Here is a 13,224-nt window from a genome sequence, read left to right as displayed (position 1 = left end):
CTTACAAGGATAGATTTCTGGGTCTAGCCACTGTTTTGAAATTAGGTTTTAAAAGGAACAGGTTTGTTGCTATGGATTTAAGGGGCAGAAGGGCCAACATTCACTTACAGTTCTCAAAAATAACAGCGAGCAAGAATATTTCCATCCTATTACAGCTCAGAAGAAGGATTAAAAAGAGGGGGGGTGGGGAGCGCGAGAAGCTCCCTGTTGGACCAAAGTGAAGCACTGATGTGGCCACGAATGCTAATAACATTAACTCTGCATTATTGAGATTCACACACTCACTCACTTCATTAGCAAGAGCATCCTCCAGATTACAACAGACGTAACTGGTAGCTTGAAACTAATAGCCATGGGCTGCGTGGCCATCGCTCTGTCGGCGCATCTCCGGGACCACTTCCCCTGACAGCTGCTTCCCGTGTATTTCAACCAGCTGGAAAATCTGCCTTCTCCTTCTCTTCTCCCTTTAAAGCAGAAGCCTGCCAGAGGATTTCGGTGCATTAGGACAGACTTTATTAAACAACTTAATCCATCTCTGCCTGCCTAGCATGGCCTAGGGAGTCCTAATTAATCAATAAGCATTTATTGAGTGTTCCAGTGCGCATAACAGTCCTGAGTCAGGTGCTGTGGAGCCTTCAAGGATCTAGTTAGGAAAATGGAGCACATGGCGTCCTAGAAGGTTTCCTGACAGTATGAGTTAGCACGCGGGGAAGAGGAGGTAACGTCTGTGGAGGGCCTCCTGGGCACCAATGCTGCGCTGGATGCTCTATATACATTATTATTTCAGTTCATCTCTATTAATTTGCTGCCATAAGAAAGTACCACGGACTGGGTGGCTTAAGCAACAGAATGTATTTCCTTGCGGTTCTGGAAGTTAGACGTTGAAGAGCAAGGTGCTGGCAGAGTCGATTTCATTCCGTGGCTTCTCTCCTTGGCTCACAGGTGGCCATCCTCTCTCCTGCTTTCACGGTCTTTCTTTGGTACTCACTCATATCTGTGTCCAGATTCCCTTTGCCTATAAGGATGCCAGTCATGCTGGATTGGAGTCCGCTCTAAAGACCTCATTTTGACTTAATCACCTCTTTAGAGCTCTTGTCTCCAATGAGACACCGCTACCATCCAACCTACTGGGGTTAGGATTTAAACTAGGACTTGTTGAGGGGGTGGGGGGTTCAGTTCAGCCCATAACATAATCATGCCATGGAGGTAAGAGAATATGCCAGATAGGACTCCTTCTGCTTAAAAACAAACCCAAACAGGGCCACCTGGGGGGCTCAATCTGTTAAGAATCTGCCTTTGGCTCAGGTCACGATCCCGGAGTCCTGGATCCGGCCCCACATTGGGCTCCCTGCTCAGCTTCTCCTTCTCCTTTTGCTGCTCCCCCTGCTTGTGGTGTGTTCCCCACCCCCACCCCTGTCAAATAAATAAATAAAATCTTTGGGGAAAATATAAATAAATAAATATGAGCCAAGAAAACAGAAAATTGGACCCAAACAATGGGTTAGGATTAAGGATATAATTTTTAGTGATAAATAACAGGAAAAAAAAATCACAGAGGCTTAATAGAAGTTTGGTTCTTACTTTCAAAAAAGATAAGAAATAGTCCAAAACGGGAATGGCCCTCTAGGACAGCAGGGACCTGGGCATCTTCTGCAGTTTTTGTTCACAAAATCACCTCGTAGTCCAAATGGCTGCTGAAATTTCAACCACCGAGTCTATATTTCACTTGGTCGATTCTGTTCTCTCAGAAAAGCTCTCCTTTCAGAGTTGTTAAGAAGCCTGCAACATACTCAGGGCTTATCTTCCCTAAGCTCCAAATCCAGTGGAAAAGAGCAAGAGCCTATCCTCTAGAAATATCAGCAAAGTTTTGCTTGTGTCCCATTGACCGGGATTGGGTCACACGCCCATTGTTGTGGCCAGAGAAATGTGATGTCCTGACTACCTTGGCTCCAGACACCAACCCAGAGGGGCTGAGCATGTGGCTGGCACGAACTCCAGAGGGAAATGTCATTTAATGCTTTATAGGTGAACGACAAATGGATGCTGTGCAGGACAAACCACAAATGTCCACAGGGTATTTTCCACAGTGTTCAATTCACATCAGGACAATGAGACTGAGAAAGGCCACGTTACTTGGCCAGGCCCCCACACCACTGGTGGAATGAGGATTCAGATGCTACCTGAGACAGCAAAGTCCTACCACTTCTTACTCTGTTGCCTTCATAGATTCAAAGCCCAGGGATATCACCATGGGATGGAGCGAGGTAGGAGGTGCTCCAGAAAGAAGTGAGTTAATGAACCGTGGGTAAGACTTAGATGCCAGGGGAACCAAAATAAAAGTACCACAGGCAAGGAGATTTTCTTCACAGAAAATCGGGGCCTGAAGACAACCTATGGAATGGTTGTCCTGGCAAAATACCAGGGCACCCTCAGCCACCACCACTGAAGACCACTTGGCAAATTTTCAGATCATTAGTAAATATTCCAAGGAGAAAAAAAGAATGTGTTTTAGAATCACATGGTTTGAGTGGGGAAACCTGTCCCCATCCTCATGGAGGGTCAGAGTAAACAAACACAAAGACTCTAAGAAGTCCTGAGTGATTTCATTTGGCTTGACCAGAATTTCCCAAATAACTTTTATTTGTTCCTCAAAGCTTTTGGTTGTTGGTTGCTTTGTTTTGAACACCTATTAATATCTTTCGTATTCTGAGAAACCAACGTTCTTTGGAAGGTACTTCGAGAGGAAGGAATTGCTGATTTAATCCAAAGCCTGCCTTTTTAGAAGAGGAACCCAACGGGTCAGGAAGGTTAAGGGGCATCACCAAGTGAGTGGCAGCCCTGAGACTAGGAGCCAGGCATCCTCTCTTGACCTAGTACAAACCGTTTGTACACACTTGCACAGGGGTGGTGGCTTTCAAAGTACTATTATGTGAAATTATCTGATGTTGAACATGACAAAACTAAACCTGACATTGTTCTCACTTAACATTTCAGGTCTCACTGAATGACAGTGATAGGATCATCTAAGTAGATGAGCAGTTCCTGCGTTTCCAAGAATTGGGGTGTGTGTTTCCACGGGCTCTTGCCTGCACCCCACACCACCAGGAAAGATACTCAGAGTTAAATTACCCGCAGCTCTTACCCTACCTTACCTACTTACTCCTATAGGGCTAGGAATTATTTCCACGTCCTCCCTTTTTCCTGTAAGTTTTGAGCAGATACATCAATCAGTCAATCAAGAAATATTTATTGAGTGTTTACTATGCTCTCAGAACTGTTCTAGGCTCTGTGAGGCACGCAACTATAAATCGACCTGGTGATTACATATTGGATATTTACTATGTGAGAAACCCTGCTAAATATTGTAGGAGGTACAAAGTTAAACAAGCTGTTGATCCTTTCCCAAGAAGCTTCCCATCCAGTGAGGATACAAGGTAAGTGCTCAAATAAACACAATGAAAGGCAACATATGATCATGGAAGGAAACAGTTGTTTGTCGGTTGGTTGTTAATGGTGGGGGAGGCCTTGGAGCTGGAGTTCTAGCATCTGATCCAACTACACTGGCTCCTCTCTGCAGGTGAGGAGTGAAGTTATAAAAGCTGTTGGGCTCCTGATTTTGCAGCTGAATGCAGGAAAGCCTCTAACAGAGGTTCTTAACCCAGACTGCAAATTGGAATCATCTGGGGACATTTTAAAACACAGATGTCTGAGGTTTCATCCCTGACTAGCTGACTCCAAATCTTGGGGCTTAGGGCATTAAGATCGTATTTTCTTTTTAAAGCCTCGCCAGGTGACTTTGGTGGGTCAGGGTTGAAAGCTGCTGGCCTCAAGCTTTGCAACAGGCCAGATGGGAGGCGGGGAGGCTGAGACTGGGCTAGATGGGAACAAGGGAGCAGGAGCTGGACTGGGGCACCATGGTGAAGGAAGAATCCAGAGGCTCATACTTGGGGCAAAGAACAGAGCATCGAAGATGACTTCAAGTGACAAAGCCTAGAATGGCCATGTGGAGAATGTGCTGAGCAACAAGGATTCAAAGGTGTCAAGAACACATTAGAGTTGAACAGCATGGATCAGGTCTGCCTGGAGCCTTTCTCTCCCACCCAGGGAGACTACTCCCAATCAGGGAGACCATTCCCAATCAAGGAGAGCATCCCCAACCAGGGAATGAGCATTCATCCTGAACTAGTTTTTATTTATTTTTTTCAAAGATTTTATTTATTCATGAGAGACAGAGAGAGAGAGAGAGAGGCAGAGACACAGGCAGAGGGGGAAGCAGGCTCCTCACAGAGAATCTGATACAGGACTTGATCCCCAGACCCCGAGATCACGACCCAAGCCGAAGGCCGAGCTCAACCACCGAGCCACCCAGGCATCCCCTGAACTAGTTTTTAAAGCACCTTCAGGGCCACTATTGTGCAAGGATCCCACAGTCAATTCTCTGAAGCATCTTCTAATCACAAGCTAGCCTGCCTCGGGGTCTTGAAATAATAACCTCAAGATGGGCTAAAGCTAGTGAGTGCTTACTGGGTGCCAGAGCTGCACTACAACTTAGGCTCTTATCTCATCTCATCCCCCCAACAACCCCACCAAACCAGCCCAACTGCCATCACAGATAAAGAAATTGAGACACCAAGAATTTAGGGACCGTGCCCGAAGTGCCACATCTTATGAGCAGAAGGACTAAAATGCTAAGGATCAATCAGATGAATGTTTTACTCCTTATTTTCCTCTGTAAAAACATATTTTGTGTAGAGTGTCCATGGCCCAATTTTTGTTGACTGAAATTTTGCTGAATTTCTATTAGTGACAGTGACTGAGTTATGTAGGATCAAAGATACACTCAGAGGGAGCCCCAGAGGATTTGGAACAGGGAAACATATATAGATTCATTTAATTCTCACAAGTCTCTGAGAAGACTGAAGTTCAGAGAGGTTCAGGATCTTTCCCAAGCACCACTGGGAAAAGATGAAGTTGAGATTTTTTTTTTTTTTTTTTTTATGATAGTAACAGAGAGAGAGAGAGAGAGAGAGGCAGAGACACAGGCAGAGGGAGAAGCAGGCTCCATGCACCAGGAGACCAACGTGGGATTCGATCCTGGGTCTCCAGGATCACGCCCTGGGCCAAAGGCAGGCGCCAAACCGCTGCGCCACCCAGGGATCCCTGAAGTTGAGATTTGAACCCAAGTTTATCTGAATCTAAAAACCAGTGCTTTTACATCATAACCCTGTCCTGCCCCCAGTGTATCTAGGACTAACCCAGGACCCTGACCTGATGGCTGATGTCATGAACAACCCCCCTAATGTGTTTCTCTCCCCCTCACCTCCCCACACACATATGCCTAGCTCCCTCCTCTGCCACCTGCCCACCCCATAGTGGCCCTGGCTCTGGCTCCAGCAGCGGGATAGGCTCCCTCCTAAACAGACCAGTAAGGTGACTTCAGGTGGCAGTTGGAACAAATGGCGTGAGGCCTCCTCAGGCCTGTGGGAAATGTGTTCAGGAACAAAACCCCAAAAGAATCCCCTAGCAGCGCCGGCAGCCAGGTAGAGCAGAGGAAGATATCATGTTGGCGCAAAAGGACTGGACTCCTGCAACATCCACTCACCAAGTGACTGCCGAGTCTTGTTGTCGGGAGCAGGAAGCGGGCAGCCGGGCACATTCCAGCCATTCCATCACCCCCGGGCTCGGCTGTGCTCAGGCCGTCTTGAGGCCAGCCAGGGAGTGTCCGGCCTGCCACCAACTGCTTCTGTCAAGCCACCTGGCTGCCAGAAGAAGGGTCTGACCAGAACCTCAAGAAGTGGAAAACTCCCCATCTCATCTCACCAGTGCCCTGCGACAGATGCCGAGGTAGGCTACAAGCTGAAACAAGTCAGGACCCCAACACCATGTGGATGGTGGGAGAGGGGTGGCTGGGAAAGTGACTGACCCTGGTATGAGTACAACACACTTTGCAAGACAGCTCATTGATCACACCATCAGGGAAGGTGAGCACAATCATCTAGCCTCTTGCTACCCAATGTGTGGTCCCCAGCGCAGCCGCAGCAGCACCAGTACTGCCTGGGAGCTGGTTAGAAATGCAGAAGCTCAGGGTTGTCTGCGTGGCTCAGTTTGTGAAGCATCTGACTCTCAATTTCATGATCTCAGGGTCGTGGGATGGAGCCCCACGTCGGATTCTATGCTCACTGGGGAGCCTGCTTAAGATTCTCTCCCTCTCCCTCTGCTCCTCTTCCAGTTTGAACAATAAATAAATAAATAAATAAATAAATAAATAAATAAATAAACAAACAAACAAATTCTTTAAGAAAGAAAGAAATGCAGAATCTCAGGCCCACCCCAGACCTACCAAATCTGACTCTGCATGTTAACAAACTCCCCAGTGACCATACACACACTGAATGGGGTGTGCTGATGGAGAGCACCCTTCTGGCTTTGCAGGGGATGAAGCAGGTCTAAAGAGGTCAGGGGACCTTCCCCAAGGCCTCAGAGCTGGACCACGCCAGACCTGAGATGGATAGTAACCCCCCACGGACCCCACTTTCCCTTTGTTGGTTCACTTACACCTCACAACAGCTGCACGTCATAGGCAGAGCAGAACATACTGCATACTACCCCCACTTTACTAGTGAGGAACTGAGGAACGGAGATTTTAAGGAATTGAAGGAACTGACACACCAGGAACTGACAGCCAGGACTCAGGCCAGGAACTCTACTTCATTCTGCCCAGTGTTCAAGGGCAGGGGCCCACGGACTTTTCTATAGAGGGTCAGATGGCAAATACATTAAGCTCTATGAACCATTCAGCCTCTGTTGTGGGTTTGTTTGTTGTTTTTTTTTTTTAAGATTTACTTATTTCTTTGACAGAGAGACAGAGCACGAGTGGGGACAGAGGGAGAGGGGGAAGCAGATTCTTCACAGAGCAGGGAGCCCAGTGTGGAGCTTGATTCCACAACCCTGGGATCATGACCTGAGCCGAAGGCAAACCCTTAACCAACTGAGCCACCCAGGGGCCCCCCTAAAAAAAAAAAGATTTATTTAGCCTCCATCATGATTATTCAACTCTGCCACTGTAGCAGAAAAGCCATCATAGACAATAAATGAATGGGCAGGACTATGTTGTAATAAAACTTTATTTTTTTTTTGTAATAAAACTTTATTTATAAAAACAGGCACAGGGCCAGATTTGGCCCCAGCTGTAGTTTGCCCGGCCTCATATCATCCTGCTTAATGCTTACGAAGGCAGTCTCTACACCAGCCTTCCTATCCTACTCCAGTCACTGGGGAGAGGAAGGAGTGAGTGGGGCTTTCTTCCCCCAGGGAGGGCCCCTCCCAGAATCTCATATAGCACAGGATATTTGTCTGGGGAAAGAGAGGCTTTTATCCTGCCCCAAAGGGGTTTGGAACAAAACAAGGTAGACCTCACCAGGGATGCTGCATCTGGTTAGGCAGGACTGGCCCTGAGGAGGCTGGAAGGGGCTTAAATCCTTCCTGCTTAGCCCTCACTGAGCCAAGACGTGGCTCGGGACACACCAGCTGGGGAGAAGCAAGCCCTTTGCTAATTGCTCTGCCCAGAGGGGACCCTTTCTGTAAAGGGGTGGGGGGGCTTTTCTACTTCGTGCTAGCAGCAAACTCTGGTAAATCCAGGTCCCACTGCAGGCTCAGCGCCCTCCCCAAAAGCATTCCTGCAGCAGAGACCTGCTGCAGCTGCTCTGCCAACACACTCCTGTGGCAGGGAGGGCGCACGAGACAAAAGGAAAAAAACCCCAGTAAGCAACGTGGGACTCGGGAACAAAGCTAGGGACCATCCTTTAATGTTTGCGTTCATTAATGTTCCCGTCAATTTTAAACACTGGGGTAGAGTTTCCAGACTTTGCAGATCATTTAAAAGCTTAAGGGATTATCAAACTAGTCATTTAAAATGACATTTTCACTGCGCAAATATTATTCCATTAAAGAGCACGCATGGCACAGGCCGCCATCAGCTTTGGCAGGGTGACAAGGCCTTCCTGCGTCGCATACCCCACTGTTTCTTCATAAAGCTGTCAAGCCCCCGCTTAATGAAACATATATAAACGCAATGATGTTAGCCATGTCACAGCAAGCTAATTCATTTTGGCTTTTTCCCCGTTGTGCTGCCCCATTAAGGCTTTTATCAATGTGTCCTCGTAGGATCACCCCAGCAGGTCTGCCATTGGTCCAAGGAGATGAAACCCAAGAAAGTGTTTAATTTCCAAACAGGCCTAACATCTTAAAGAAATAAATAACCAACAGACCCGGATTGAACGTAATGGTAACATGCACAAGGCAGACAGAAGGAGTTTTACAGACTAAAGAGATACTGTAAGATTAATAAACAGGCCTCATCCCTTCCCAAGGTCCTTTGACCTGAAGAGCTGCTGACCTTAGTTCTTGGAGGTAGGTTTCCTTCTTTAATTACTAAGTGACTAAAAGAGAATCCACTTGGCATAGCCAGGGCTTAGAAAAAAAAAAAAAAAAAAAAAAAAAAAACCTCTTGAAGCTATTTCCAGACCGTTTTTCAAGACCTGCATCTGCCTGGCTGTTCTGGCTCTGCCATGCTTGACCTTCTCTGGGTTTGCTCACGGAGTCTGGGAGAAACGGACAGACGCCTCACTGTGTGGCTCTCCCCTCGTCGTAGTCCAATGAGCCAAAAAATGACTTACATGGAAAATGGGGAAGCCTTCACCCACCCCAAAACCTCCAGAGGTCAGACCCTTTTAGACAACAGTGAGAGAAGACTGGCAACATGATCAACCGATGAGGACTCACAAAGCCAGACGGGGCCGCTCACCGACTGTACTAGGGGTGCCTGGACTAGAGCCATCTGAAAAATCCTGTCTCCTTTTTAAGGGTAAATAAGAGGATAGAACTGCTCAGGAAAACAAGCATTTCCAGCGACTTTCTTCTTGCCATAAAATTACTTCCCTTGAACATACATCCCTGAGGAAAATTCACAAATTGGCCCAAATGACTGGATGTCACTATTTTCAGCTGCAGAGATCTGCTTACGTCAACGACAAGCTATAAATACTGAGCCACTTGGGAACAGTGTTTACAACAATTCCACCTAGGACTAGGCTTTGACACTTGAGGCCTAGGAAGAAAGAGTTCTTGAGGAAATCCGTCAGCCTCTCCAAGAGGAGAGAGCAGGTCTGGACCATTCTACCTTTCCAACCACCAGCCCAGATGTGTGTACGCATGCATACGTACGTGCGCACACACACACACACACACACACGCACACACCAAGGCCATGTGCCACCATGTGCTGTGTATAACACCTGACTCAGGCCTCTTCTCTCCAGGGACAGCTAAAGAAATGCCTACTCAACCTGTTTCTCATGGGAGCCACTCCTGCCCATTGAAAGAAAGCAGTATTTCCTAGAATGCAGCAGTGAAACAAAGGGTCAGATAATTTGGGGTTAAAAAAAAATCTATCCCTTTCTGGGTGATTCAGAAGAAGTCTGTAGGGCAGCCGGGGTGGCCCAGCAGTTTAGCATCCGTCTTCAGCCCAGGGTGTGATCCTGGAGACCTGGGATCGAGTCCCATGTCGGGTTCCCTGCATGCTAAGCCTGTTTATCCCTCTGCCCCTCTCTCACTCTCTCTCTCTGTGTCTCTCATGAATAAATAAATAAAATCTTAAAAAAAAAAAGAAATTTGTATAAATTTGTATATTCAAGGCTCTGGAAAAGTCCTATGATAAAGACACTTGCCAAATTTTGTTTTACCTGGCATTTGGCGATCTTAACTTGACCAGTGAAACTTCTTTTTTTTTTTTAAAGATTTTGTGTATTTGAGAGAGACAATGAGAGTGAGAGAGAGCACAAGCAGGGGGAGGGGCAGAGGGAGAAGGAAGCAGAGTCCCCACTAAGCAGGGAGCCCGACGTGGGCCTCAATCCCAGGACCCCGGGATCATGACCTGAGTGAGGCAGATGCTTAACAGACTGAGGCACCCGACCAGTGCAACTTTTATCCGAGCAATATTCATTATCAAGGAACACAGTCTTAGAAACTTTGATGGAACACTAGTTCGACACAAACGACCCCCCAAAGAAAGAAACTCTGATGACACCCAGTCCGTAATCCTCAAACAGAATATTTTCAATTCAGCATGGACACTTCCAGAAAAGGGGGCGACATATTCATGTAGGATAATCCTGATTTTTCAAAACCCAACAACCTACCCTCCTCCCTCCACCGTACCGTTGACTGAAGCAAATACCCCATAGTGTGTGCAGCTGTGGACAACTGACACAAAGGCATTTGTGTACAGGCCTTCCAAGCCATCAAGGGGAGAGAGAAATTTGTTGCCGGGGAAAAACCTAACTGCACACTGCCAACACCAATAGTCTTCCTCCACAACAGACTTGGTGCCCGTGCCAAAAATCACTCTCGGTTCCCTTTTTAATTCTGCCCTCCTTTATCCACTAAGACTGGGGGGAAATTATTTTGATTGGAATTGGACAGCCACCTGCAGCTAGATCTTTAGCTGTTATTAGTATTCTGTTTAAGCCCCTTTACAACAAGCTCATTGAAAAAGACAGTGGACTTTTGAAGTTGTCCAGTACTATCTCCAGTGATTTTCTCAAGTTAACAACCTCCATACCAGCCAATTGTGCCGGCTGGGGAAGGTGATAATCTCCTCCCCGGGGTCGTGGTCAGGAATTAAGGGGTCTGGGATAAATTACAGAAGCAGTCTCTGCCAAGAGCTCTCTTCTCCTTGATCTTACCCCATGCTTCCTCGCTGTATTTTTATTTTAACACAACGCTCAGGTGCTTTTCTATCCTCTCTTTCCTACGTTCCTCCAACAATTCAGGCCCTGGTGTCTTTCCCCAGCCTCACACCCACTTGGAGCTGATCTCTTAGGTGCTCAAATCCTGATCTGGAGTGACGCCTCTAAACATTGCTTGCTTAAAATGATTTCTATCCAGTTACCCAGGATTCTTTTTCTAACAGAGAACACAAACCGCTCCCCTTCATTTTAAAACCTCCAACACTCCAACCTCCAACACCCACTACACTTGTAATAATAAGCCTTTATACTTGCTTATTCATTTACAAAGAATCTCCATATACAAAGTCCCCATTTACCTTCACGTGGTACTGTCACAGGGACTTGGGAATATGCTTCTTGGGTGCTTATTATCCAGCCATTGAACTCAAGAGAGCCAATTTGGTTCCATTTTTCTGTATCAGTAACTGAAGGAACTCAACCAAGTCTGAGCTGGTCTCCAAGATGAATGACAAAGAGAGAATTCAAATTTATCTCCCACAAAGCCAAAGTCCTAAGAACTCAGAAGAGCCCTTAGTTCTTTGTAATACTGAGGATGAAACTCCATGGGTAGCCACAGAGAACAGGCTTTGATCCTCCAACTTTGTTCTTCCTTCCCCTCCTGCCACAGCTGAGACCCATTCCAGGAACATCCACCTTGTGCTATTTTTCTTGGGGGGCAGAGAGGGTTGGCAGGTTTCCGTTTCCTTGCTTTAATTTTTTTATTTTAATCAGTGGGGACTCAACCCTTCACTGTTAACACTTTTCTATCCCCAGATGAAAGTAGAAGTTAATATCACAAGAGTTGAGACAATGGAAAAGCCCAAAGGAAGCACTCCTAATAAGAAATAAATCCACCAGGATTCAAATCCTGGCTTCACCATGTAAGGGCTGGGTCACCTTGGGCAAGATTACTTAACTTCTCTGAGCCTGACAGCCTTGTCTGTAAAACGAAGATAATACTGCCTTCTTCGTAGGGTCCTTGTAAGGATCAAAGGAGTGAATAGTTTCTAGCACCTAATAAGTACTGGATGGCATTTTATTATTCTTCTGTCTGAATCAGCAGAAAAATGAGACTAATAATAGTATGTAGCCAACCTATTACTCTCTTTAGCACAACGAGCACCCAGCGGGCTTAAGGGCTATTGATGAGGTCGTACAGCCCTCCTTTGTCATAAAAAGTCCCTTCCTTCTCTTACAGAAGCTCATTATTAGAAAACTCGTAGAAAGTGAAGGCTACACTCTGAAAAAGAGTATGATATATGTTGGTAAGTTTATAAGAGCTATGAAGGAAGTCTGGATTCACTTTGCTCAAACATTAAAGGCAGGGAAAGTCATATTCATTGCATGTCTTCCGAAGGGCTTGATCCTTACTGCAACCACATGAGGATGGCACCGCCACACCCATCTCAGGATGACACAGGCGGCCTCAGGCTGTCCTCAAGAACTTGCCCACAGCCTTCAGGTGGCAGAGGAGGGATTCAAACCCAAATCTTACTCACCTTAAAAATCTATCCTTTCTACCAAACGCCCACCAAACATCAAAAAGAGGATTGTTGTTCTTTTATCTGTTTGAGAGAAAGACCTAATATTGTTTTAATGCTGACTCATTGTTCCCTGGCACCCCCATTCTACTGCAAAACATCACATTCGAAATCATGACGGATAACAGTATTAAGGCAAGAAAGAGGACAATCAAACTAGAATAGAGGCTAGACAGTTATACCGCATCTGCCTACCCTATGAGGTTCTAGAAACTTCTAGAATACTGAAAGAGCCAAAGGTTCTCAAGAACCAGGACAGTGCATAATGATGAAGGCCAAGTTGAGAAATGGTCAGCAGGGGGCCTGAGTTTGTTTTTAATTTTGGTGGTTTTTTTGTTTTGTTTTGTTAACCATACAAATTGCAGGGAAGCGAGCCTGCTTCCTACACCTGGGAAAACCTTCACTTAAATGATTCGCAGATGTTCAGACCACATCATCATCATAGCACGGTCCCCAGCGAAGGCTTCTGGAAACCTAACTGAGGCTCCTTAGAGGCCAGGACAGGGCCTGGGAGCTGGACACCGAGAAGACATGAGCTCTAAGATCTGTCCATCTGTCCTCACCCATGTTGGCTTCTGTCCCGCCTCACCATGGCTGCTCACCAGTGAGCTGAAACAAAGTCAGCCTGGACAAGCCAGCAGCTGGATGGCTCTGTAGCTGGTTTCTGGGGTGTCACCTGTCAGCCCTGCTCTGCGCCCCCACCAGGAGCAGACACTAGAAGCTGCACACTCGGCGCAGTGGGAGAACCAGGCCCCCAAGCCAGCAGATGTGGCGCAGGGTGTTGGCTCAGGCACGTACAGGATGTGCAGCTTGACTCCATCCCCCTTCGCGCTCTTCCTCTGTGAAGCGGGGTAACAGTGTCTACCACTGGGGCTGCCGCAAGTAGATGAGTTAAA

General features: G+C 46.7%; 1 long non-coding RNA gene across 1 annotated transcript in view; it reads right to left on the bottom strand.

The window, feature by feature from the left end:
• LOC125754485 (uncharacterized) overlaps positions 1 to 12,518 on the bottom strand; it is an 89,931-nt gene extending 77,413 nt beyond the window's left edge. The window contains exon 1 of the long non-coding RNA XR_007408832.1: positions 12,287 to 12,518. This is a non-coding gene — a long non-coding RNA (uncharacterized LOC125754485). The remainder of the gene's footprint in view (positions 1 to 12,286) is intronic.
• Positions 12,519 to 13,224: the final 706 nt, after the last annotated feature.

This window comes from Canis lupus, chromosome 37, assembly GCF_003254725.2.
Source record: "Canis lupus dingo isolate Sandy chromosome 37, ASM325472v2, whole genome shotgun sequence".
In the NCBI taxonomy this organism is placed as follows: domain Eukaryota; kingdom Metazoa; phylum Chordata; class Mammalia; order Carnivora; family Canidae; genus Canis; species Canis lupus.
The sequence above is the reverse complement of the archived record's forward strand: the minus strand, read 5'-3'. Positions and strand labels throughout refer to the sequence as shown.